This window comes from Nomascus leucogenys, chromosome 18, assembly GCF_006542625.1.
Source record: "Nomascus leucogenys isolate Asia chromosome 18, Asia_NLE_v1, whole genome shotgun sequence".
Classification (NCBI taxonomy): Eukaryota; Metazoa; Chordata; class Mammalia; order Primates; family Hylobatidae; genus Nomascus; species Nomascus leucogenys.
In genome coordinates this window covers 52,225,700-52,252,960 of record NC_044398.1, presented here as the reverse complement: position 1 = coordinate 52,252,960, position 27,261 = coordinate 52,225,700, and the positions used below count along the sequence as shown (strand labels likewise).

General features: G+C 43.8%; 1 protein-coding gene and 1 non-coding gene across 2 annotated transcripts in view; one reads left to right on the top strand and one right to left on the bottom strand.

Annotated features, from left to right (window-relative positions):
- Positions 1-25,992, bottom strand: part of SVIL (supervillin) — a 276,068-nt gene extending 250,076 nt beyond the window's left edge. Inside the window, exon 1 of the mRNA XM_030797621.1 lies at positions 25,741-25,992. The gene's annotated coding sequence lies outside the window, so the exon portion shown is untranslated. The remainder of the gene's footprint in view (positions 1-25,740) is intronic.
- Positions 1,230-1,338, top strand: LOC115831313. The gene has a single exon (XR_004026836.1). It is a non-coding gene; the product is annotated as a U6 spliceosomal RNA (small nuclear RNA).
- Positions 25,993-27,261: the final 1,269 nt, after the last annotated feature.

Here is a 27,261-nt window from a genome sequence, read left to right as displayed (position 1 = left end):
CCGCAACAATACAGCAAGATTTTTGAAGATTAAAGAAAAATTTATTTCAAGCCTAGAAACCCACACCAATCATAGTAAAGACGTTTTCAAACACGTAAGACTCAGAAAGTGAGCCTCAATCGGAATAAGTCACTTGAGACTATTAAATATGTTTCAAAAAAAATGAATGTAAAACACAGGCAAAGAGATGTGGCATCCAACACATGGTAGAACAAAGCCTAGAATTTAAGGAAAATTAACAACTGCAAGTCTAGGAAGCCATGAGGACATCAGTGAGTGGAATCCGCAAAGAATGTCTTCAAAAAGAATGCGTTTATTTCAAGCAATAGACAAATGGGTTAGAAACTAGAGGATTTGAGAGAAATAATCAAGGAGGCACAATTCTTCCCTTAACAAGGCACACACACCAAAAAAACAAACCAATAAAAAACTCAAGGGGACCAGACGTGGCAGCTCACGCCTGTAATCCCAGCACTTTGGGAGGCCGAGGGGGGCGGATCACCTGAGGTTAGGAGTTCGAGACCAGCCTGGCCAACATGGTGAAACCCTGTCTCTACTAAAAATACAAAAATTAGCTGGGCGTGGTGACGCACGCCTGTGGTCCCAGCTACTGGGGAGACTGAGGAAGGAGAACCACTTGAACCTGGGAGGTGGAAATTGTACTGTGGTGAGATTGTGCCACTGCACTCCAGCCTGGGTGACAGAGCAAGACTACGTCTCAATAAATAAATAAATAAATAAACCTCAAAGGAAAACAAATGCCACCAACAAAAAGCAGGAGAGACATGGTTCAAATGCACCATGATTGGACAGGTGACACGACTCACCCCTGTAATCCCAGCACTTTGGGAGGCCAAGGCGGGCAGATCACCTGAGGTCAGGGGTTCCAGACCAGCCTGGCCAACATGGTGAAACTCCGTTTCTACTAAAAATGCAAAAATTAGCCAGGTGTCATGGTGCACCCTGTAATCCCAACTACTCAGGAGGCTGAGGCACAAAAATCACTTGAACTCGGGAGGTGGAGGTTGCAGTAAGCCAAGATCATGCCATTACACTCCAGCCTGGGTGACACAAAGTGAGACTGTCTCAAAAAAAAAAAAAAAAAAAAATGCCATGATTTAGAGCAACTGGTAAAAATTAGCAGAATGAACTCAATTGGAAAAGATATTAGAGCAGCTGGGCACGGTGGCACATGCCTGTAATTCCAGCACTTTGGGAGATCAAGGCGGGTGGATTACAGTACATATACTAAAATTGGAACGATATACTAAAATTGGAAGATTAGCATGGCCCCTGCGCAAGGATGACATGCAAATTCATGAAGTGTTCCATATTTTTTATATGTTTTAATAAAAATATATGTTAAAAAAATTTTAAAGAAAAAGATACTAAGAACTGTCTACTTTGAGTGATGCTGAAGTTGTGATATTAGAATTATAGAGAGGGAAGTATAATCACAGCAAGCACTACTTGGCTCTTCTACGGACAGTATTTACATTAACACTGCTCACTGGCTTGTGCTGTGGTTTGGATATTTGACCCTTTGGAACCTCGTTGAAATCTGATCCTCTATGTTGGAGGCGGTGCCTAATGGGAGGTGTTTGGGTCATGGGCGTGGATTCCTCATGAATAGATTAATGCTCTCTCTGGGGGGTGGGGAGGCAGTGAGTGAATTTTTGCTCTATTAGTTCCCAGGAGAGCTGGTTGTTAGAAAGAGCCTGGGACCTTAGCTGGTTGTTAGAAAGAGCCTGGACCTTCTTCCTCTCTCTCTTGCCTTCTCTCTCACCATCTGATCTCTGCACACGCCAGCTCCTCTCTGCCTTTCAGTATGTGTGGAAGCAGCCTGATGCTTTCCCCAGATGCCCAATCTTCCAGCAGCAGAATCGTGAGCCAAATAAAACTCTTTTCTTTATAAATTACCCAACCTCAGGTATTCCTTCATAGCAACACTAAAGGGACTAAGACAGCTTGCAACCTTTAGACTCGATCAATGGGCAATGCAAGGAAAATATTTCCAGATAGAGAAGGCAAATGTTATCAGACTCAACACTGTAAAAATAAAGACATAGCTGAGAAAAGCCGAAAGATGGACAAGAGGAAAAGAGAGGAATGCGGAAGGCTAGTGGTACTAGTCCCCTCATCTTACAAAATTTGGCACCTAAGATAATAAGTAGGAAATAGATGCAACAAGATATAGAGGTTTATAAACATTAAAACTGCAATGGTAGGGCTGGGCACGATGGCTCATGCCTGTAATCCCAGCACTTTGGGAGGCTGAGGCAGGTGGATCACTTGAGATCAGGAGTTCGAGACCAGCCTGGCCAACATGGTGAAACCCCCGTCTCTACTAAAAATACAAAAAAATTAGCTGGATGTGGTGGCAGGCGCCTGTAATCCCAGCTACTCAGGAAGCTGAGGTAGGAGAATTGCTTGAACCTGGGAGGCAGTTGCAGTGAGCCAAGGGCACCACTGCACTCCAGCCTGAGCGACAGAGCGAGAGTCCATCTCAAAAAAGAAAAAAAACAAAACTGCAGTGGTAATCAAGAGAGGAATTCGTGTACTGATAAAACTAAGAAGTGCTTGCTTCTGTGTGTGTGTGTGTGTGTGTGTGCATGTGAACATGGTCTATCAAACAGACAGAGGCAAACCAAAGCACATACATCAGAAATGGCTGAGTGAGGAGTTACACAACTATTAGTAATAACCACTAAAATAATTTTAACAGGAACCATTAAAAATGTGTTGCTTCTGGAACAAAGCTATTGCTTTTCATTTACAACATTCCTCCACGATCTGATTTTTTCAGCCACGTTCATGAATCACTTTGAAAATAATCTTGTGTGTAGGAGTCAGCAGATTTTTTTTTCTGTAAATAACCAGATGGTAAATATATTTTAGGCAGTATGGGCCATACAGGTCTCTGTCACTACTCTGCAACTTGGCTATTATGGGGCAAACAGACAATTCATAAATGAATGGGTGTAGCTGTGTTCCAATAAAACTTTATTTACACAACAGGTGGCAAGAGGGATTTGGCCTGCAGGCTGCTATTTGCTGACCACTGATCTACTCCAGCATTTCCCAAACTATGTACTATAGGATACTCCAATACACTTGAAGCTTTTCCTCCAAAAGAGGGAGAGTATCCAGTTCAAAGAGTTTAGAAAATGCTAGGTTTAATGATGTTAAGCAGATTTCTTTACTTCAAGGCTTCTTGCAGTCTCTAATGTGCTTATGAGCCTTTGGAAGCCAAACATGGAATAGAATTCAGCACACAGCATTTTTCCAATTTCCATGGATATACTGGAGAGGCACCCAATTGGTGATATCTCAAGGGCCACTAGTGTTGGGTGGGAAGGGTTGGGAAGCAGTGTCACCATCTAATTCCTACCTTGTATAGACAGAAAAATGAGGTTTAGAGAGTGGGAAGTTACTTGGCCGAGGCTACTCAGCTAGACAGTGTCAGAACTGGGACTGCAGCCCAGGCAGCTTAGGGTTGTTGCTGCCATTTCAGAGGGCCATTCCTTCGTTTAGATGGCCCCATAACAAACCAGTGCAAAGCTATCCTGAGTCATCTCCATCCCGAGGGATTTTCCGGAAGGCACTTTGAAATTATATAACGACGTAGATGAAACAATACTTAAACCTCAAAAAAGGCGAAGACTATGGGTTCGGATTTTATTATTTTATTTAGAAACATCATGAGGTGAGGTGAACTGATTGGACACATTCACCATGAGTCTTTCCTAATTTCTAATACAAGGTGGAGCAATAGAAAAAAATAGAAAATAAGGAGAACGAAATATTTTTCTCAACTTTTTTAGGATTCTAGACTATACTATTCAGTGTTACTGAAGCACATTTTGTATTTTATGAATCATCAGTGATGAGTAACTACAGATTAAGCTCTATCTGAACATGCAGCAATGTACAAAGCACAGAGCAAGAGTTTGGGAGATAAAAGAAAGTTTAGGATGATCAGAGACAAAAGAAAAAGGCTTGGCCGGGCGTGATGACTCATGCCTGTAATCCCAGCTCTTTGGGATGCTGAGATGGGAGGATTGCTTGAGCTCAGGAGTTCAAGACCAGCCTTGGGAACATGGTGAGAGCCCATCTCTACAAAATAATTAAAAATTGGCTGGGCATGGTGGCACACAGCTGTGGTCCCAGCTACTCAGGAGGCTGAGGTGGGAGGGTCACTTGAGCCTAGGAGGCTGATACTACACCACTGCACTCCTGCCTGGGTGACAGAGAAAGACCTTGTCTGAAATTAAAAAAAAAAAAAGAAAAGAAAAAACAGAAGGAAGGAAGGAAGAAAAAGACTTGAGAAACCTAAGATCTAAGTAAATACCCCTAATATTTTGTGAAGGCAGTACAAAAATATGAACCAAAGCAATATATCTCTAAACAAAGAAATGGTCAGAATATAAATTGAACTTTAAACAAAAAAAAAGGAGGAGTTTAATCAGGGTCCAGGCAAGGTGAGTATATCCACTCTGAAAATAACATCTTGGTTCATAAGTTGGTTTCTAAATTCTAGAATGCTTTATATCATTATTTTGTATTCAACACGCAAATCACCCATTCCATTTTCTTCATATTTTTCAGGTGTAATTTCATAGCCTATGATGATTAATTGAGATGGATTTTTGAAAACCTTCCTAGCCAACTTAGCTAAGGGACAGCTTTCCCCTAACACTCTCATGATTGGCGTGAAAATGAAACCTGCTCCTTCCAGAACAATGAGAATGCTGCCTCTGCCGACAACATTCCCATCCAACTAAGTTCAAGCCAGACTGCTCTTGAGTCATTGGTTAGTAACCCATGGGAAGAGGAAGAGTAGCTGCAGTTGACCTATAAACTCTGCCTTGGCCTTGTCCCAAGCTAACCCCTATTACAACCCACAGACTGTCCCTGGAGTCAGAAGTTGTCCCCAGACTTGTCCTAATGGCCTAGCACAGTGGGAAGTTGTCCGAGAGTCATGGTAATCAAGAGACCTTCAGAGACCACTTAATTATATAAGACTTCATTTGCTAAACTCCTAAAATTCCTGAGTGCTATGGGACAAAGCAAGGAAGATGTAGTTGCTGGGCAAGAAAAGTGAGCAACCGTCTAGTTATTGATACAAGGTCCCTAGGTTCAAATGCAAGTAGCCCCTGGCCTGTGCTGTCCAATACAAGAACCAATGGGCACACATGGCTACTTAAGTCGGCGAATGCAACTGAGGAACTGAATGTCAACTTTTAATTAATTTCACGTGATTTTATTTAAATGTAAAAACTGAAGCAATGTAAAATATGTTCCATTAAACATTAATGCATTGCTTTGGTAGAACTACATTTCACTTTAAATACTATATTGCTTAAAATATTATTTGGTGCATTGTAGCAGATGAGTCTACAAAGGAAAGCATCACTGATCTACTTGGTGTCAATAAAGGGTTTCCATTTAAATGTTTCTTTCTAAACACTGATGTAACACTGTAATGTGTTCATATGAATATTTTACACAGACAGCACAACTTATGGTGATAACTATGTAAATCATAATTGGTAATTGTATCAAAATACTTGTTTTAATTAAGATATAATTACATTGTTTCTCTAGTTTATAAAATAAATATGGCCAATTTTTCTAATTTATCACTTGGAAAATTTTGTAGCAGTCCTAACACAGAGACACTTTCCAAAATCTTAGGACTAACACAAAATCCAGTGGAGACACAGAAATTAATAATACAATCAGAACAGTCAAGAAAAAAAGAGACAGGAGAGGAAGGTAAGCAAAAAGTGACATATCAATGGCAATTATAATTTGCTGTGGCAGAGCAAAAGGAGAAAGCTGTGTGTTACATAAAAAGTCAAAGATAATGAAGCAGAAAATATTAACAGACAATTTCAGCAAAAACGTTGTGAATTTGATGCCATCTCCCCTCAACAGTCAAAAACAGATCAATGAAATTAGTCACTCAAAATCAGAATGGCCAAAAAAATTGTTTTAATGATTTTTTTACATCTCAGCTCATAACTCTGGCCAGTTATAAAACATCTTGGATTCTTGAACCAGTTTATGGAACTGCTGAAAGAAATAGAAAACCAGAAATGATTGATCATGTGTTCTTTGCCAATGATCTCTGGTTGAATCACAGAAGAATTTTTAAAAACATTCACTGTACAGTTAGCTACAATGCAGGATTTTCTTTACAAAAAAAGAATGCTTGCCGAATACTCAATGAAGACAAAAATAGGCAGTGTGGGCCAGGCGCGGTGGCTCACACCTGTAATCCCAGCACTTTGGGAGGCCGAGGCAGGCGAATCACAAGGTCAGAGATCGAGACCATCCTGGCTAACATGGTGAAACCCCATCTACTAAAAATGCAAAAAAAAAAAAATTAGCTGGGCGTGGTGGCGGGCCCCTGCAGTCCCAGCTACTTGGGAGGCTGAGGCAGGAGAATGGCATGAACCTGGGAGGTGGAGCTTGCAGTGAGCCGAGATCAGGCCACTGCACTCGAGCCTGGGCGACAGAGCGAGCCTCTGTCTAAAAAAAAAAAAAAAAAAAAAGGCAGTGTGATTTATGTTTTTTTTTCACAGATATCACACTATATATGAAAGAGCTAAATTTAAAGTTTCAAGGAAAGGAAAAACTTATTTGTGACCTAGCTAGAGAGGCAGGAGAATTTATGTCAAAATTCACATTTTTCATAAGAGAAGTAAAAAATAATGGTTTCATACATTTTTGTAACTTGAATCAATATGTGGATGACTTCACTGAAATCAAAAGCATTGTATAAATTGCCTTCAAAATCCATAAGAAAATGTTGGGGAATAATACTTTGTTGATATTGATAAATTTAGAGTTAGTTTTTCCATTTTTGTGATACTCCTTTGAATTTAATGTCAACAATTCTGAGCTGGCGTAAGAGTTAGTGAATTTGCCTAAGTGGAACAGATGTAGCTTTGAAACTGATATTTTTTGTTTCAAAAAGTCAAATTAATTATTCTAAAAAAGATGAACCAGTTTTGTCAAGTTGAATGCAAATATCGTGGAGAATGATTTTTTGATGCTGAGTTCAGTTGCTGGAGAACTTATATATTTGGGGTTTGGTTAACAAATATACTTTTTCAACTATAAATTTTATAAAAGCTAAATATAGACCAAGATTTCAGATAAAAATGTAGTATCTGATAGCTATAACATACATATCAAATTTCAAGACTTACTATAAAATTTAAGAAAAAATGTCTCAATATTTTTACATTGATTACATGTTGAAATAACATTTTGGGTAGACTGAGTTAAAGAAAATATATAATTAAATTAATTTCACCTGTTTCTTGGCTGGGCACGGTGGCTCACACCTGTAATCCCAGCACTTTGGGAGGCTGAGGTGGGGTGGATCACAAGGTCAGGAGATGGAGACCATCCTGGCTAACATGGTGAAACCCCATTTCTACTAAAAACACAAAAATCAGCCAGGCGTGGTGGCACATCACTGTAGTTCCAGCTACTCGGGAGGCTGAGGCAGGAGAATCGCTTGAACCCAGGAGGTGGAGGTTGCAGTGAGCCGAGATCATGCCACTGCACTCCAGCCTGGGCAACAGAGCAAGACTCCGTCTCAAAAAAAAAAAAAAATTCGTCTGTTTCTTTTTAATTTTCTTAATGCGATTACTAGGAAATGTAAAATTACATATGTGGTTTACATTACATATCTGTTGAATATTTAGGGACCCTGGCTACTTGAAGTAGTCTTTTTCCAGAGCATTGACAGCATCTAAAAGTTTCTTAGAAATGTAGGGTCTCAGACCCTAGCAAAAACCTACTGAACAGAATCTGAATTTTCAAATTCTAGGCAATATGACCGCCCTAGGTTATCACCCAGCAGACTCCCAGAGCTGAGAGTCTGGGGGAGACCCAGGCCATTAGAATTTGCAGGACCAAGTACCAAATAGGAAAGAACTACACAGAGAAGTCCAGAGATTTATCTTTGAGTAGTCAGTGCATGTTTTTGAGCAAACTACATGTACCTGAGGGGGTGGGGGAACACTAGAAAAGATTGGAGATAACAGTGTCTGGTACTGATGCAAAATAGTGTCTGTTTCCACCTGATAGAATGGAAAAACTCAGCCAGCGATGGTAGCTCATGCTTGTAATCCCAGCACTTTGGGAGGCCAAGGCGGGCAGATTACCTGAGGTTGAGAGTTTAAGAGCAGCCTGGCCAACATGGTGAAACCCTGTCTCTACTAAAAATACAAAAATTAGCCAGGCATGGTAGAAGGTTCCTGTCATCCCAGCTACTTGGGAGGCTGGCAGGAGAATTGCTTAAACCCAGGAGGTGGAGGTTGCGGTGAGCTGAGATCGTGCCACTGCACTCCAGCCTGGATGATAGAGTATGACTCTGTCTCAAAACAAACAAAAAGAATGGAAAAACTCATAATTCACAAGCACTGAGTACTCAGAAAGATGTTGCTTAACCCATTTATGCCGGAGGTTGCAAATTTTTTGTGTATGAGAAATCAGACCTTGGTGATGATCTTAAGCAATAGGATATAAACAACTCCCACAAGCTCAGTGTTCCAATAATGGAACACTTGGCATAAACAGGTTAAGGAATAATTATCCCTGTCTAATTAGCACTGCTCCAGTCCTACCTAATAAATCTTGAAAGTAAGACAAAAGAATCAACTGTCTCCAAGTAATTTATCTACATCCCAAAACAAAGCTCAACAATATTTCCATCCCCCCAAAAGATAACATCGCAATGTCTGGCATCCTGTCAAAAATTACCAGGCATGCAAAAAAGCAGGAAAATACAACCCACAAGGAGGAGCAATGTCAATCAACTGAAACTGACCAAGAATTAAGAAAGATATTAGAATTAGCAGACAAGGACAAATATTCAAGATTTTAGGCAGAGATATGAATATATAAAAACACAAACCAAATTTCTAGAAATAATATCTACAATGTGTGAGATGAACAGTACACTGGATAGGATTAACAGCAGGTAGACATTTCAGAAGAAAAGACTACTGAACTTGAAGACATAGCAATAGAAATATCCAAAATGAAAAACAGAAAAGAAAGTTAAAAAAAAATGAACAAAGCATGGGTGAGCTGTGGAGACAACTTTAAGCAGCCTAAACACATATAACTGGATTCCACATGGGGGGCACAGAGGATAGAAAATGATATTTAAAGAAATAATGGCTGAAAAAATATGCCTAACCTAATAAAAATATAAACCCAAAGATCCAAGGAGCTCATTTAATTCCAAGCACAAGAAATTTAAACAAACATATATCAAAGCACATTGCAAATTGCTTAAAACCAGGAACAAACAAAACATCTTAAAAGCAGCTGGGCGTGGTGGCATGTGCCTGTAGTCCCAGCTACTCAGGAGGCTGAGGCAGGAAGACTGTCTGAGCCCAAAAGTTTGAGGCTACAGTGGGCTATGACTGCACCACTGCACTCTGCCCTGGATGACACAGTGATACTTCACTTTTTAAAAAATAAAAATACTAAATGCAATTAGAGAAAAAAGGACATATCACATAAACAAAAGAAGGTAAGAATGATAGCAGATTTTATGTCAAAAACAAGGCAAGTGTAAAATAGTGAAGCAAAATCTTTCATAAACTAAAAAGAAAAAATTGTCAATCTATAATTCTATACCCAGCAAAAATAGCTTCCAAAAATAAAGCTGTAGCTCCAATTATACAATTAGTTAGCACATGGTACTTATAAAAATAAAGGCAAAATAAGGATTTATCAGACATATAAAAATGGAATGAATTCATCACCAGAAGTCCTATATAACAAGAAATGCTAAAGTAAATTATTTTAAGTAGAAAAAAAAAATCAGGTAGAAATATGGATATACACAAAGGAATAAATAACAGTGGAAATAGTTGCTACCTGGGTAAATACATAAGAGTTTTCTTCTTATTATTTAAGCTTTTAAAAGAGAAGTGACTTCTCAAACAATAATAACTTATATGGAGTTAATCACATATGTAAGAGTAAACTGTACAACAATACAAAGGCCAAGATGGAAGTATCCTATTGTAATGTTCTTATACGATATGTGAAGTGATATAATATTACTTAAAGGTAGACTATGATAACTTAAAGATGTATACTGTAAATAGTTTGTTGGTTTGTTTTTTGAGACACAGTCTTGCTGTGCCCAGGCTGGAGTGCAGTGGTATGATCTTGTCTCACTGCAACCTCTGCCTCCTGGATTCAGGCAACTCTCATGCCTCGGCCTCCTGAGTAGCTGGGACTACAGGCATGTGCCACCACAACCCACTAATTTTTGTATTTTTAGAAGAGATGGGTATTTTGCCATGTTGGCCAGGTTGGTCTCAAACTCCTGGCCTCAAGCAATCCACCTGCCTCAGCCTCTCAAAGTGCTAAGATTACAAGTGTGAGCCACTATGCCCAGATTATACTGTAAATCTTAAAGCAACCACAAAATAACAAAACAAAGACATATAGCTACTTAGCCAACAAAGGAGACAAATGGAATCATTACAAAAACAAACAAACAAACAAAAAAAAAAAACCTGAATCCAAAAGAAGGCAGAGAAACCAGGGAAAAGGGAATAAAGAATAGACAAGATACATAGAACACATATAGTAAGATGACAGATTTAAAATTAACTATATAACAGTTACATTGAATGTAAGTAATCTAAATATACCAATTAAAAGACTAATTTTCATATTGGGGAAGAAAGATACAACTGTATACTGCCTACAAAAACAAAGCACTTTAAATAAAGCCACAAGAGGGTTAAAAGGATGGAAAAAGTTATACCATGCTAACATCAATCCAAAAAAAAAGAGCTGAAGTGGCTTTATAAATAACAAGTAGAATTTACAGCAAAGAATATCAGCTGGTCTAAAGAAGGTCATTTCACAATGATAAAGTCACCAGTTCCTCAAGGGGACATAAGGATCCTAAGGATTTATTCACCTTAATAATAGCTATGCATCCAAATACGTGAAGCAAAAACCGACAGAACTGCACAAGGAAACAGACAAATTTACAAAGTCACATATTTCAACACTGCTGGGGATCCCTCCTCTATACTAATAAGCAGTCCATATCCGTGTTGACTTGTGGCAAAGTTTTATTTTGACATCTTACTGGTATCATCGTAACTAGCGCTATTTTGTCTGGCTTGCAGGCTAACCAGGAGTTAGAGAAGAAGGCATTTTCAGGAAAGCTAACCTTAAAAATAAATCAGGCCGGGTGCCGGTGGCTCATGCTTATAATCTCAGCACTTTGGGAGGCCGAGGCAGGCGGATGACCTTTGGTCAAGAGTTCGAGACCAGCTTGGCCAACATAGCAGAACCCTGCCTCTACTAAAAATACAAAAATTAGCCGGGCGTGGTGGTGCGCATCTGTAATTCCAGCTACTGGGGAGGCTGAGGCAGGAGAATCGCTTGAACCCAGGAGGCGGAGGTTGCAGTGATGGCACTCCAGCCTGGGTGACAGAGTGAGACTTTGTCTCAAAAAAAAAAAAAAAAGAAAAGAAAAGAAAAAAAAAACCGCATCAGCAAGTACGAGTTTTTAAAATGCAAAAATTTCCCTAATTTCTACTGAAAGATTTATCTGGGAGTAATAAAAAAGTGAGAGAGTTTGAGAAACTTATTTAAGACCATATCAAAAAGCCCTAAAATTAAGAAATTTTGGCTTAACATTGACCCAAACTTTCTTCCAAAAAGCTAGGTTAAGAAAACATGGCAATATTATACCTCAATAAAGCTGTTTAAAGAAAAAGAACGAAAGAAAGAAAACAAGAGTAATGGTCAGTTTCCAGCTTTTGTGAACTAGAATTCTTTCCAATTCAGCACCAAACCGGCCTTTGGAAGATGTACACATTCAAAAATAAAAACCTGGTGTTTTCAGGAGTTGGGTACAGATTTGTACAATAAATGTTTTTAGCAAAAAGCAGGCAGATACTTGAATTCTAGCCTCCAAATCCAATGTAGGGGCACTAAAAACTCCAACCCTAATTGAACAGTTTTGTTCTTAAAATTCTACTGCATGAGCATTCAAGCTGAGTTCCAGAATCCACTGTTACACACATATAGGACCTCCATGGTGGCATCACTGCCATTTACTTATTGGCTGGGAAGTGAATGTGACCCTGGAATCAGAAGATCTTGATTTTAATCTCAATCCTGTCACTCCTAGATACGTGACTCTGGCCAGTCATTTTTCCTCTCAAGCCTGATGTTGCTTATCTGTGAAATGGGAGTAGTACTACCTGCTTCACATGGTACTTGTGATTAAATGATATTAGATAAATGAAAATCCTGGCAGACTGCCCTGTACATAAAAGTCCTCCATAAATATTTATAAATGTAGGCGTGGTGGCTCATGCCTGTAATCTCAACACTTTGAAAGGCTGAGGCAAAAGGATTGGCTGAGCCCAGGAATTTGAGACCAGCCTGAGCAATATAGTAAGACCTCGTCTCTTCAAAAAATTAAAAAATTAGCCAGCCACTGGCCAAAAAGTTAAAAAACAAAAAATTAAAAATGTATCCCAGTTACTAGGGAGGCTAAGGTGAAAGGATTACTTGAGCCGGGGAGGCGGAGGTTGCAGTGAGCTGAGCTCGTGCTATTGCACTCCAGCCTGGGTTACAGAGTGAGATCCTGTCTCAAAAAAATAAAAAATAAATGTATAATTAAGCATCACTTAAATTTAAACTGTGATTATTCATGACAAGTCACTTTCTAGTACTTGAACTGAAACTTTCAGTATTCACTGTTAAGGAGGCATTACTCTTAGCAACAACTGTTTGTCCCACCAGACTATGAACAATGCTTCAGTGAATAATAATAATTATTATTATATAATAGGAGGAAGGAAAGGAGGAAGGAGAAAAGGAGGAACATCTTGAGAGAGGAAATTTCTCTCTTACTATGAAATCTACTCTTCTCATCTTTTAGTCATTCTCCTATTTACCTATACTTGGTGATGGTAACTAATTAAGTAAGCCTACAATTAATGGAGGCAACTTTCCCTGTTTCTGCAACTCATGAACTCTCCCTAGAATCAAAGATAGTGGGAAAACCATTGAGAATATATGAAAAAATGAAACAAAAGCCATTGTTGGGACTACCAAGTTCTGCAAACAGATAAAGGATGCTACTATTTGAACCTAGAACCAGTATCTGTGCCCAAAATGAAAGTGAGAAGTTTTCCACAATAAGCTTGCAGTTTCTTCTGAGTTTTCTGTTTTCTCTCTCTCTCTTTTTTTTTTTCAAGAAGCCTAAATACAAGAGATGGAACCAATTTGTTCATGGAAAAAAATAAACTGCTTTCACTGCCTGCTATAACTAACTTGTGCCTTCTTCCAACACTGTGAGAAGCAAGTGTATAGAAAAAAAAAGCCATGCAATGAAAGCTTTTCATTCTTTTTTTATGAGGACTGAAAACATACACACACACATACACACAGATGTTGGGTTTATACAAATAATCAACCAAAACATCTTCCAACCATATAATTTTCTTGTCAAGCATATAATATGGTTTTTCTTTTTCCTGGAAACTCAGTGTCAGGATATATGATGGTGACTATTTTTTAAAAAATAATTGGATAATTTTGGGGTCAGAATGAAAAAAACATATATAAATCCTATTTCAAAGTCTAATATCGAATTCATTTTTAGGAAGTGGATGGACATCGTCTAACACTGGTTGAAGTAAGCTGTCTCTTCACTTGAGTTCATGGTCTATCAATTTTTCCAGGAAGTTCTTAGCCTTATTTTTGGACTTAAAAACTGATGAGCAGCTGGGCAAGGTGGCTTGTGCCTGTAATCCCAGCACTTTGGGAGGCTGAGGTGGGCGGATCGCTTCAAGTCAGGAGTTGGAGACCAGGCTGGTCAACATGGCGAAACCCCGTCTCTACCAAAAATACAAAAATTAGCTGGGTGTGGTGGCACATGCCTGTAATCCCAGCTACTCGGGAGCCTGAGGCATGAGAATCACTTGAAGGTTCTCTGCAGGAGGCAGAGGTTGCAGTGAGCCAAGATCACGTCCCTGCACTCCAGCCTGGGCTACAGAGTGAGACCCTGTCTCAAAAAAAAAAAAAAAAAAAAAAAAAAGCGTGCATGCTCACCTCTAAATTTCTAAATTTTCAGGGTGGAATTTCCTCATTATGGCACACAGTTCAGGGTCAGAGGTCCGTCTTTCTACTTGCCTGCTATCAAGAGCAGGAAACAGGACAGGCACAGCCCTAAGGCAGAGCATGCTTATCAAGTTTCTCCTAGAGCCTCAGGGCGATTCATCCTTCAGAGGACAGCTTTTGTGTCCTCAAGCGTTCCTTTTGGAAAAGGGCAGGATCTCATGGCCCCTTTGAGCCTCTCCTTCCCTTCAAGAGTGATAGGTTTCCTCCAACCTGTCCAGCCAGTATTCTTCAGGATCATAACTGGGTCTTATCAGAAACACAGAGCCTTGCAATCCTTAAAAGGCAGGAAGGGGGAGATAAGAGCAGTGTAACCAGCAGGCTGCTGAAAGTGAGGATGAGATTTCTGAGAGCCTGTATTCATGCACACAGATGTGTCTTAGCAGGCAGGCTTCCCCTCCATGAGGAGTTCATTTAAAGAACAGAGCCTAAAGAGCAAGTGACTCTCCCCTTCTGCAGGCCTGAAATAGAGCCGCTTGCCTCACCAAGCACCATTGAGGGGATCAAGGCAGAAACCAGAGGCTGCTGGTTGCGATGCACAGCACTGAGAAAGGAGGCAGAGGGCTGTGGGGCTCAGTCAGGCTGATGGCCAGTTTCCGCAACGCTCAGCAGAGGGAAAAGAAAGCCTCTTTAGAAACAGAGTTGGCAAAACATTGAATATAAAGAATACTCAGAGAAAATGTGTAATTACAGACACTGAGGAACCGTCTAGACTAGATCCCCATGGTACATCCTTTATAGGAGAGAGTGGGGCTAGGGCTAACTCCCCACCTACATCCCTTTTTAAAAAATAAAAAAAGTATTTTAGAAACAAGGTCTTGCTCTGTGGCCCAGGCTGGGGTGCAGTGGTGCAATCATAGCTCACTACAGCCTCGACATCATGAGCTCATGTGATCCTCCCACTTCAGCCACCCAAGTATCTAGGACTACAGGTGTGTGCCACCATGCACGGCTAATTTTTAAATTTTTTGTAGAGATGGGGTCTTACTAAGTTGCCAGGCTGGTCTCAAACTCCTGAGCTCAAGTGATCCTCCTGCCTCAGCCTCCCAACATGCTGGGATTACAGGCTTGCACCACTGCACCTGGCCCCCACATATATCTTTTATATCAAAAGGCTCTCCAGGCTTCCTTATTCCTTCTTTATATGCAGAGATAGGGATGGTCAGAGGAGGAAAAGTAAACCTAGGAAGCTACCGATACATCCTGTCATTTATGGCAAAAGGTTTATGACCTTGGATCTGAATCTAAACCCAGACTCTGCTACTTATTGTCATACCTCATTTGAGGCACTTAACCTATCAAGGCTTCCACTTAAAAAACTGTGCTAACTGTGGCCAGGCGTGGTGGCTCATGCCTGTAATCCCAGCACTTTGGGAGGCCGAGGTGGGCGGATCACTTGAGGTCAGGAGTTCAAGACCAGCCTGGCCAACATGATGAAACCCCGTCTCTACTAAAAATACAAAAATTAGCCAGGTGCGGTGGCGGGCGCCTGTAATCCCAGCTACTCGGGAGGCTGAGGCAGGAGAATGGCTTGAGCTCGGGAGGTGGAGGTTGTGGTGAGCCAAGATCACGCCACTGCACTCCAGCCTGGGAGATAAAGAGAGACTCCATCTCAAAAAAAAAAAAAGGGCTAATTAAAATACGAACAGCATGTCAAGGCCTCAAAGCCCTCAGCACAGGGCCTGGCAAGCAGCGGACAGTCAACAGATGATGCTACCAGTGGCAGCACCACCGTCATGGCATCCTCTCATGTCTCCATGACATCTAGAATGTGCTTGCATCACAACAACTATGCTTATTTATTTACAAATGTATCCCCCACTCTAAGCTCCATGAAGGCAGGATTCACTCTATATTCTCAATAACAAGCATCAAATGGGTACACACATCCATGTGTACAAGCATACGCACACACACCACGTGGTTATCAAATGTTTGCTGAACAAAGGAATGACAGAATCAACAGTCTGTTTGATTACTTTTACTTCTTGTTTCTATACAATTCTAATTTCAAGGACCTTTCTTCAGATGCTAATAATAACATAATAATATAGGTGGATAACTTGACTAGGTTAACTGAAGTTGATGGTTACATCAAGATTCTATGTCCAGTAACACCAATTAAAGAAGACTGCTGAAACAAAGATTCCTTGGTCTGTGTGCTCCAGTCTGTACTAACATTAGCTGGAGTATAGTGGTGTGATCACAGCTCACTGTGGCCTTGAACTCCTGGGCTCAAGGAATTCTGCCTCCTCAGCCTCCCAAGTAGCTGGGACTACAGGTGTAGACCTCCACACCAGATAATTTAAAAAAAAAAAAACTATAGAGAAATGTTGCCTGGGCTGGACTCAAACTCTCTGGGTGCCATGGGTCCAACCATTATTCATCTTTACAGGTTCCTCAGGCCGGTCAAACTGTAAACACGCAACAGAAGCTTTGCTGAATTACATGCAATAGCCAAGCTACCTGGGATAAGTAACATTGCCGTTAACAGAGTCCCAGATCTACTGGGGCAAGAAAATTGTGCTCCCTTTTAATTGGGAAATTAAAGTACCAAACTATTTTGGCATGGGTAAACATTTTTTCACTTATTGCAGAACTTAGAGAAAGGAGAAATGTGAATTAAGTCGTGAATACAAAAAAAAAAGAGAAAGTAACAAAAAGAGCAATATTTTTATATTTTTGCAGTGATCAAGTGCCAGGTGGGAGGGCTCTGGGTGCACTGCAAACACTGCTAGACCCCCTGGCTGCCCAGGACTAACAGTAGCCTGCAGCTCTACCTCAAGGCAGGGCGAGAACCTCCCACTACCATCCTACTCTATTACTGACCCTTATGTTCACAGCTTTGGGGGAAAAGTAAAGATTCCTTAATCAAGTCACTCTGTCAAGGATTTCCTAATACCTACTCTCTGGTGTATTCTCACGGACAGAGGATCATAAGTAGAAAGCATCCCTAGCGAGACTTTTGATCAAAAGGGTCTAGCACAGTCTTAATATGACCAATCGTTCATGACTTACACCCACCCTGGACTGGCCACAAAGCACAAACTCCCTTCCCAGATTTTCCAGAAATATGATTTGAAAAAGGAAAAAAAAAAAAGCCAATGTGAATTCTGCTCTGTGTATGTACAATTTCCATTTGCAAGGGAAAGGTTATCCAAAACAAGCTTATGTTTCAGTTACTTTCAAGGTACTGCCACGGGCAAGGAAATCCAAAATAAATTTCAAACAATTTTCCCCAAAGTTCAGACCTTTTAAAATGCCCTGACCTGACCAGTTTCAAAACTGGTATTTCCAAGTTGCAGTTCCAAAGAACCCTTTTTAAAAGCAAAAATTTCCTGTACATAAAAACTTTGATAGGGTATTCAATATCATTATTATACTAAACAAAGGTGACAGCCAAATGAGATTGACTCAGAACAAAGGCAGAAGGGTTTGCAAATTGTTAAGAAGAAAAAAATGAAAGGGAAAAGAATACAAGCATCAAGAAGCACTGTCAAAAAGGGGGAGGAAGGAAAGGAAGGAAGGGAGAGAGAGTAGAACAGCCTTGGATAGAAACAAAGCCATGTATTGGAAACCCTGGGAAACTGCAGACACAAAGGGTGAGCTAGCAGCATGGAGAAGCTGAACGGGCAGCTGAATTGGCCAGAGGAAAGCTGAAAGAAGTAATCAGAAAGGATTGCAAGGGGGAAACTTACCCCAAGTCAAAGAGCAGGCTGGAGAGTAGAGGAAAAGCAATTAAACACCAATGACAGATGGAGATGAGGGCATCCAAGGCAAATGTGTCCCTAAGACACTTGAAACCCAGGCCTGCCGGGAGGTGGCTGGGCGACAGCAACAGACCAGGAGCAGGAGGGGCAGAATGTCAAAGAGGGAAACAAACAAAGGGTCCTAGAAGGAGGAGAAAGCTGCCAAAGTCTGGGGGTGGGGGTGGTGTTAGGATGTTTGTGGGGAGTGGTACTATGGCTGCATAAGGAATACTAGAGAAGTTCTGAGCAAAGGAGGTCCCCCTCCCCAACTAACCTCATCACCTTCTTCCTCCTACAGGGAAACGGCTCTTATTTCTAACCCCAAAGACCATGATGTTTGGGGGACAACATAGTCACCACTACCAAGGGGAGCTGGATCATTTTCCAACAGTACCCCTGTGGAAAAAGAGGAAACAGGCTAACTTTGACCGTCCACCTATATCTGACATCCATCAAGAATTCTGTAGCATCCCAAGGCATTAAGCAGGAGGAAAAAGTTTGATGGTATAAAGGTGAAGTCGTCTTCTGAAAGGAGCTGTGCTGGGTGAAAAAGGATAGTGGGTGCAGTAGCCATGCTGGGCCTCTGTGTATATGGAGGGGTGTGTGTATGTGTGTGTGTGTGTGTGTGTGTGTATGTATGTGGTGTGTATAGCAGGACAGAGGGATGCATGTGTTTAAAAGTTGGCAACTGGCCAGGCACGGTGGCTCACACATGTAATCTCAGCATTTTGGGAGGCTGAGGTGGGCAGATCACGAGGTCAGGAGTTCAAGATCAGCCTGGCCAACATAGTGAAACCCCATCTCTACTAAAAACACAAAAATTAGCTGGGTGTGGTGGCATGTGCCTGTAGTCCCAACTACTTGGGAGGCTAAGGCGGGAGAATCCCTTGAACCCAGGAGGCGGAGTTTGCAGTGAGCCGAGATCACGCCATTGCACTCCAGCCTGGGTGGCAGAGTGAGACTCTGTCTCAAGAAAAAAAAAAAAAAAAAAAAAAGTTGCAATTGCTCTCGAGAGACAAGACTTAGAAACGTAACTTGATGGCTGGGCACTGTTTCTCTCGCCTATAATCCCAGCATTTTGAGAGACTGAGGCAGAAGGATCGCTTGAGCCCAGGGAGCTCGAGACCAGCCTGGGCAACATTTCTCTACAATTTTTTTAAATTAGCTGGGCATGGTGGTGCACACCTGTAGTCCCAGCTACTTGGGAGGCTGAGGAGGGAGGATTCCTTGAACCCAGGAGTTCAAGGCCGCAGTGAGCTATGATCACACCACCGTACTCCAGCCTGGGCAACAGAGCAAGATCCTGTCTCTAAAAAAGAAAAAAGTAAAAGAAGAATAAGATGCTAAGAGAACCGTAATGTGCAGAGAAATGTACTAAGGAAGGGAGATTTCTCCCAGTGAAAGCCCTGGGTGGAAAAACCAGTGAGGATCACTTAAGTCAGGGCATGCACAATGAAGCTGTAGAAGAAGATGAGACTCAACCTCCAGCTTTGTATAAGTTGACCCTTCCAGTCAGAGGGGAGTGTTGAATTTTCAATCAGGAGATTTTAGTTCTAATCCTAGCCCAGGCAAGGTTCTCAGCCGCAGAGCCTCAGTTTCCTTTTCTACAAGATGGAAACCCTGGGTCATCAGCCCTAAGAACCCAATGGAGTTCTTGAGTGTCTCAAGTGAAAACGTCAGTAAAACCAAGTGAAAACTGAAAGACTGTAAAAATCTGTTATTACTGCACAAAAGGGATGAAGTAAGAGATACACGAATGTATAAATGGAGCCCAGAAGTGGATTAAGGGCTTAGAATTGTGGGCCCAACTCAGCAACCGTGAATCATCAGGGGATCTGAAGCAACAGCAGTTTCCAGTACAAGGAACCCCTAAGATTTAGAGGAGATTTGGAGTCAGAGGGTTTTATACATGCCCAAGCAATTATGGCTTATTTTACAACCTCTTATAGAACAAACGGGATTGAAACTGACTGAATATCTCAAAAAGGATTGTGATTGATGCTGCAGCTACTAGAGGGCCATTTATTCACAATTCACAATAATTAGGAAGGCAAGATGTTTTGGGGTGCTGGCCAGGAACTGGGAGACAAGCAGGCCTAAGTAGAGACACAGTACAAAATCTTCTTTTTTAAGGACATGTACGTAAAATTTGATAAACCATATAATGCCTCTTCTATCTTCCTGTACCCAAGATTCTGCTCCTCGATTCTTACTGGCACATCAACTTGCTACTCTGGCTTTATTTGAGCTGACATGATTACAACAGTGTTCTGAAAACAAAAAGGTGCTGCCTCTGCTCTAGCCCTCATACTTGAAGTATTTGTTTATGTCTGTTGTTTCTGAACTGCGAGTCCATCCAGGGCTGGGCCCAAACCTTATTCATCTCTATAGGTTTCCCAGGCCTGTCACACTATAAACACTCAACAGAAGCTTTGCTGAATTAAATCCACTAGCCAAACCACCTTGGATAAGCAACAACTTCTTATAAACTGAAGTTTTCTCATTGATTAAACAAAGGGTGTGGGCAAGGTACCCTCCAGCTCCAACAAATGCAAAAACAACAGAATGTTCTGAAAACACAAAAGCACTGTCTGGAGACACATTGTAACTTTTATGTATTTCATGCAATAGAAAAATATACAGAATTAAATCTGATTCATATGTCAATTTTTAAATAAACACTTATTTTTAGGTATTAGATCCATTCCTTTGTTAGGCAATGAAATATAAAAGCAGCCTAAGGTTTTACATATGGAAAAACTATACATGCCAGTTACCTTAAAATAACATTTATTTGGATAAAAAAAATGTTAATTCTGACATTTCCTTTTAAACCTCCTCCCCTGACAGACTATATCTGGAATAACATTGACATAACAGAAACAAATAAGTCTCTTTACAATGACTGCAGTTTAACAAAGGCGCCTGTCTTTTTACCTTCCTTGTTTACTGAACAAAGGCAGCAAATGTAAGTACAGTTGCCCCAGCAGCTGGCAAGTTCTCTCCCATATGCGAAGAAGTTGTGGAACAGCTGGGGAATGCAAGATGCTTTTGAACAAGCTGCTATGTGATCCAGAATAACGCCGCCTGTTCATCTTCCGTACAATGGAAGCGACAGCCCAGCGCAGGTCTGGCGCATGCCCTGCAGCGGCTTCTTTCTTCCCAGATGGAGCGCAACAAGTGGCTACAAATGGAGTGAAATGCACAAAAGCAGGGATCTTGCTCCTAACTCTTTACACGCCTCCAATTGGTTATGCACGCAGCTCATTTTCCAGTGTGGGAGAAGCTGCATATCATATCCAGATGTCAAACCTACATAATGACAATCCCTCCCTGTCCTCCCGTCCATGCATTTTCTTGAAGATAATGTTCATGGTAACTACACATCAGGTGGTGTATAATGACATTATAATGTTTCTTTATATCAGTTGTTTAAAAGAGCAAAACAAGTGGTATAAAATAGCAAAAAATGATCAGATGTATTATAAGAAATTATATGCAGTAGATATACAATATACATATAGATACAATATACAATTTTATATTTCTTGCATGTATATACAATATAGAGAATATTTGCTCATTTGAAAAACTTTCAAGTTTTTTAACATATGAGATAACGATACTGGTTGCTCAATAATTGTTCAGTTTAACTGACCTATACTTCATGCTGTCATCTAAAAGTTAGTTTAGCAATTTTCAGATCATACATAGTTGACCATGTTTAAGGAAATATTTTTGAAATGTTATGTCTCAAACTCTCCTTCCTCTTCTGTCAACTTGGTGGTTCAACTTTAAACAGACTATCAGAAAATATTATATTTTCCAAGGAAATGGTCCCTCTTCCCAGGATTAGGCCAGCACAATTTTCACAGAAGCAGATACATTTCTTTAGTGCCATTGATGGCTAGTGAATGAGAAAAGAGAATACATATTTCCTTTTCACCAGTTCATTTGGTTTGGGTTTTTGTTTTTTTTTTAATTCCTACCATCTTGGCCATTAGAATACTGGGCTTTAAATTTAAAAGAAAGGGAAATGGCTGAAAGGCCAGCCCCAAAATTACACAGTGGCAAAACCAGGACAAAAGCTCTACAGTTCTGGAGCTCCTTGTAAACTCCTTGGGCGACTGGACCAAGTTTTCCATCACTACCAACCTTTCCCTAGCCCCAACTTGCTGAGAGAAGGAGGAATTGCTAACTGTACCATATTGCCATATTCACTAAGAACAGTTAGTTCAGGGCAACTATGAACTACTTTACCTCTCTGGATGAGGGGAGGAAGGGAAGGATTCTGTTCTTAAACATCATCATTATTAGTTAACATTTGTTGAATAGCAACTATGTGCTAGGCACTGTGCCGAGTATCTCATGAATTATCTAATTTAGTCCTCATGGTTTGAAACCAGGAGGCACTGTTATTATTCCTAGCTTGTTTTGTTTAGTTTTTTTACAGACAGCTGTCTAGCTCTGTTGCCCAGGCTGGAGTGCAGTGACGCAATCATAGCTCACTGCAGGCTCGAACTCTTGGGCTCAAGCAATCCTCCCACCTCAGCATCCCAAGTAGCTAAGACTACAGGTAATTTTTAAATATTTTGTAGAAACAGGGTCTCACTATGTTGCCCAGGCTGGTCTCAAACTCCTGGCCCCAAGCCATCCTCCCACCTCGGCCTCCCACAGCCCTGGTACTACAGGTGTGAGGCATGGCACCTGGCCTTTGATTTATGTTTTAAAAGAAGAAAGTGAAGCTCAGGGGCTGGGCAAACTGTCCAACCCTACAGACCTCTAAATGGTGAAGGCAGCAACCGAACCCAGCTATTCTGACTTCCCAGGCTTGCCCTCATCAGCGTGCCTGGCTGCCTCTATCTAGGATGTTCCAAGTCCCTGACTGTCACGCCAGAGTTGCAGACATCTTTCTTGAAGGCAATGCATTTTAAGTACATTCAGGACAATGCCAAAGTCCTATTTTGTAAACCTATTTTATACAACTCAAATGTTGCATAAAAGTTGTGGATACAACTATATCCTTGGATCCCTCAAAGAAATTCTGAAGTTTTAAACTTATCAGTCAGTAACCTGGGCCATTATTTCCAAAGCATACTTCACTTAATTTTAAACGCACATTCAGCACAGTGGCAAAGTCACACACAGCTTAAACAAGGTGGGAACTGCAGCTCCTTGCAAAAGAAAAGGCAAACAGAGCTCCGTGCTCTGTAGAATTCCTGACTCCAGGCCCACCTGCCCGATGAAACACTGCAAAAAGCAAAGGACGGCTATTTCCACCTCTCTTTGGAACTGTCATAATTCTTCTAAAGGTTTGGGGAGGAAACCTTAGTTCTCTTCATATACGTTAAGTTTTAAATATGAGTTGGTTTAGTTATGGCACTGGCATTAACACAAGCCAGAGATAGGTGGAAAGTCCATCAAGCCCTAAAGCCTAACATAATCAAACCTGAACCCCGGGGTACAGCACACACCCAGCAGTCCATAAAGCGCTCTTCAGTAACTGACTTTGCCAAAAATAAAAAAAAACCTGGACGAATAATCAGACCTCTTTGGAACAGGGCGGACTCTTAGATCTGTTAACCTCTTTAAGTCTCAGTTTCCTCATCTGTGAAACAGAAATAACCTCCTGGGAAGAGGTTGTAAGATTTAAAGAGAAAATGAAGAGCCCTCCACATTGTGTAGGGGAGAGTCCCTCGTCCATTAGCCCTTCATAAAAACCAGTGCCTGCCCTTTCCTTCCAACAGAAGAAGGGGGTGGAGGCCGATAAGACAAGACAAGAAAACGTGAATTCCATCGATTGACTGCGAGGGGCTGGGGTTCACAGCAAGCAGAACGTCCGGGGTTTCTCTTCAATACCACCTCCTCCTCTCCTGTTCAGATGCTGAGAAACATCTGGCGCAGTAGAGATGCTGCCTCTGACACTTCTATGACAAAACGTGTGCCTGTGCTAGGGTTTGCACAGGCACAAGTTATCACAACCTCGGGATGGGGCTGGGGATGGCGGACAGGAGCTCCTTTAATTTCCCCAGCTGGCCTCTCCCCTTATGAGGAACTTCTTATCGCAATAAACTGTCAGACTTCACAAGATCTCTCATGCCAACGCCTGAAGCTCTTAACCCCGCACCTGACCCAGATTGCGGCCTGGACTGGAGCCTCCCCGCCGCTCACTCACTGTAATGCAATTACCGCCTTCTGGAGCTCCACTCGGGGTGCCAGGGACTGCTGGCTGTCACCCGGGGACTAAACCACTCCCTTCGGGGAGCCCGCACGCGCGCAGAAACGTGGGCAGGCAGGGTGGCCTGGCGCACCACGCGTCGGGTTCAAACCCGCGCGGGCCCTGCTGAGGCGCCGGTCTGGGACCCCGGGCTGGGGCGCGGGAGCCACCGCAGCTCCGGCCACTTGCGCCTGGTGTCGGGAAAGGAACCGGGCGATGTCGCAGTTTTGATCACTGGCGCGCCACTACCCGGGCCACCCGCCTCCCCGCCTTGCTCTCAGCGTAACGGGCAGCCGCGCTAACTTCCCGAAACTCCGCGGAGAGAAACCCTGCCCCGGCCCGCTCCTCCCCGAGGCGCGCTCCGGGGACGGAAGTGGGTGGGAGCCGCGGCCGCGCCGCGCCGCGCCTTTGTTACGGCTCGGGGACCCCGCGGGCCGAGCGCAGCGCCCCGTCGCAGCGGCCCGGGCGCCCGCCGGCCTCCAGCCCCGGGAGGCCCCCCCGTTCCCGCTTCGGTCCCCGACAGGGCCGCCCGCAGCCAGAGCGAGACTGACCCGCGCCTCACGCCCCGGAGTAGAGCGCAGCGGCGCGTCCTGGCGTCTGCCGGCCCCGGCTCCGCGCGCCCCTCGGCCACCGCGCGGAGGGACTTTTCTCACCTACCCAGCTCTTCCACACCTCCCGGTGGCAGGATCGCCGCTTCCCGCCGACAGCGGCTCGGCGGCCCCGACTTCTTAGCAGCGCCGCGGCCACGCCCCGCCTCGTTCCCACCGCGCGGGGAGCGGGTCCCCGCTCGGGATGATTCACTTCGCTCCTTACCTGGAGGCTTGCGTGTCCCCTCCCCTTGCGACCCGCACGGCGGCCGGGAGCTGGCGCCCTCTGCTGGGCCACCAGGTGGGAGCACCCTCGGACGGGGAGAGGATCGGGCGGAGAGGGTGGGGACACGGAGGGGGGCCAAGCACAAGCACCCCTGCCTCTCTCAACGCGGGCATCCCTTCCCAAAACAGGGGCCAGTGCGCGGGGACCATGCTGGGTCGACTCCCGGGGGAAGCACCAGAGCTGTCCCCACGCCCCAAGACACGAACTCGCGCCCGGAGCCGACCCCCTCCACGGCCAGCGGGTCCAGCCGCGTCCTCCGAGGTGGCCCAAGGAAACCGCGATGAATCGGCATAAGCACGTCCTGTCTTAAAATACCAGAAAGGCAGATTTTACTTTGTTCGGAAACTAAGTTTGTGTCCTGTGTCTCAGTAGCTCTCAGGGTGGTGGCAGTCACGCCCCCCGGGTCCCAGGGCTGGGAAGATGCTTGGGCTTGCCCCCGCTGCTGCCCGGGGATGCGGGGCTTTAGGATCGCAGTGGGGCTGGAGGCCAGGGCCGCCCTGTCGCTCTCCCGGCCGGGGGTGTGGCTGTCCAACTCGCTCTGCAGCAGGTTGGCCTCTCAGGCTGTCCCCTGAGGACCTGAGCGAAACTCTGGAGGGGACCAGGAAGAGAGGAGAGAGGACATCTCCGAGACCTTCCTGGGGGTGCACCCACACTCACGCGTCCACACTCGCGTCCCCACCTTCCCCGGCGACTCACCTCCGCGCGCTCCTGCCGAGCCCCGACCGCGCCCGCCCTCCTCGCCCACCTGCCGGGCCAGGGCCCCGGGCGCACACTAGCGCGGGACCTCGGTGGTGCGGCACCGTCCCCTGCCCAAGCTGGCTCTCGAGGAGGTGTGGGCCCCGCGAGAGTCGGCCCGGGCCACTGTCGCCGTCGCCGCCGGAGCAGAGCCAGTGGCGAGCTCGTCAGGGCGGACCGGGCGCCTCCGTCCCCGAGAGCCGGCGCGAGAGTCCCGGCCAGCGGGCAGGCGCCCGGTATTAATTGTAGGGCCCCCGGGTGTCGGCCGCCAGGCGCTCTGAGTGGCTCGGACCGCGCGCCAGGCCGGCGGGGCGGGCGCCACCCACCCCCTCGGCTCGCGCCCGGCCCAGGGACGCGCCCACGCGCACGCGCCCGGCGGCTCAGGGCTCCCTGGCTGTCACCGGCTCTGCTGCCCGGAGGCAGCTGCTTACCTTGGAGCCCTGAGAGGCCCCTCTGAGTCTCCAGACCTTCCAGGGATAAATAAAATCTGGCGACCTGTGCCAACGCTGTGGGCCAGTTGCAAAGGAGACCGTCCTTGCTGGCCACGCGCTCCTGTGAAAAAGTCACAGCACCCCCCAATCCCCTCCACCTGGACCGAACCCTGCCTCGTTGGTTCTCACACTTTAGCTACACCAGAATCCTCCAACGTTTGTGAAAACACCATGACTGCCCCTCTTCGTGCCCCCTCCAGTGTCTGATTCTGTAAGACTTCTGTGGGGCCCGAGAATTTGCACTTCGAACAGATTCCCAGGTGATGCTGAGGCAGCCGCGAAGATTGAGAGTTAGGGCTTGTAAAAGTACTTGGTAAACGGCAGAACAGTAGATAAGTAGATAAATTTCAACCTGTTAAGTATGTTACTTGTCTGTTTCAGTAGGTAGTTGTGCTCTGAGTGTTAGACTACTTTATGTTTCCTCCTGAATATGCACCATCAGACAAAAAAGAAAAGCGAGTGTTTTTGTTTGCTCTAAAAGACCACAGATTGGGTGGCCTAAGCAACAGAAATTGATTTTCTCACAGTCCTGGAGTCTGGAAGACTGTTCTGGAGATCAAGATGTGGTCAGGGTTGGCTTCTTCTGAGGCCAGTCTCCTAGGCGTGTAAATGGCTTTTTGTGGTGTCTTCACAAGGCCTTCCCTCTGTGTCTGTGTCTTAATCTTTTCTCCTAAAGACACTGTATGACTTCATTTTAACTTAATCACCCCTTCAAGGACCCTGTCTCCAATTACATGCCTTTTTTTTGAGACAGAGTCTTGCTCTGTCACCAAGATGTGTGTCACCTACATCACATTTTTAAGTACTGAGGGTTAGGACTTCAACATATGAATTGGGATTGGGGGGGCGGGGAGGGTGCACAATTCAGTCCATAACTGTGAGCTCCATTGCTCCTAAGATGCTAGAATAAAAATTGGACTTCAGGGCCGGGCGCGGTGGCTCACGCCTGTAATCCCAGCACTTCGGGAGGCTGAGGCAGATGGATCACGAG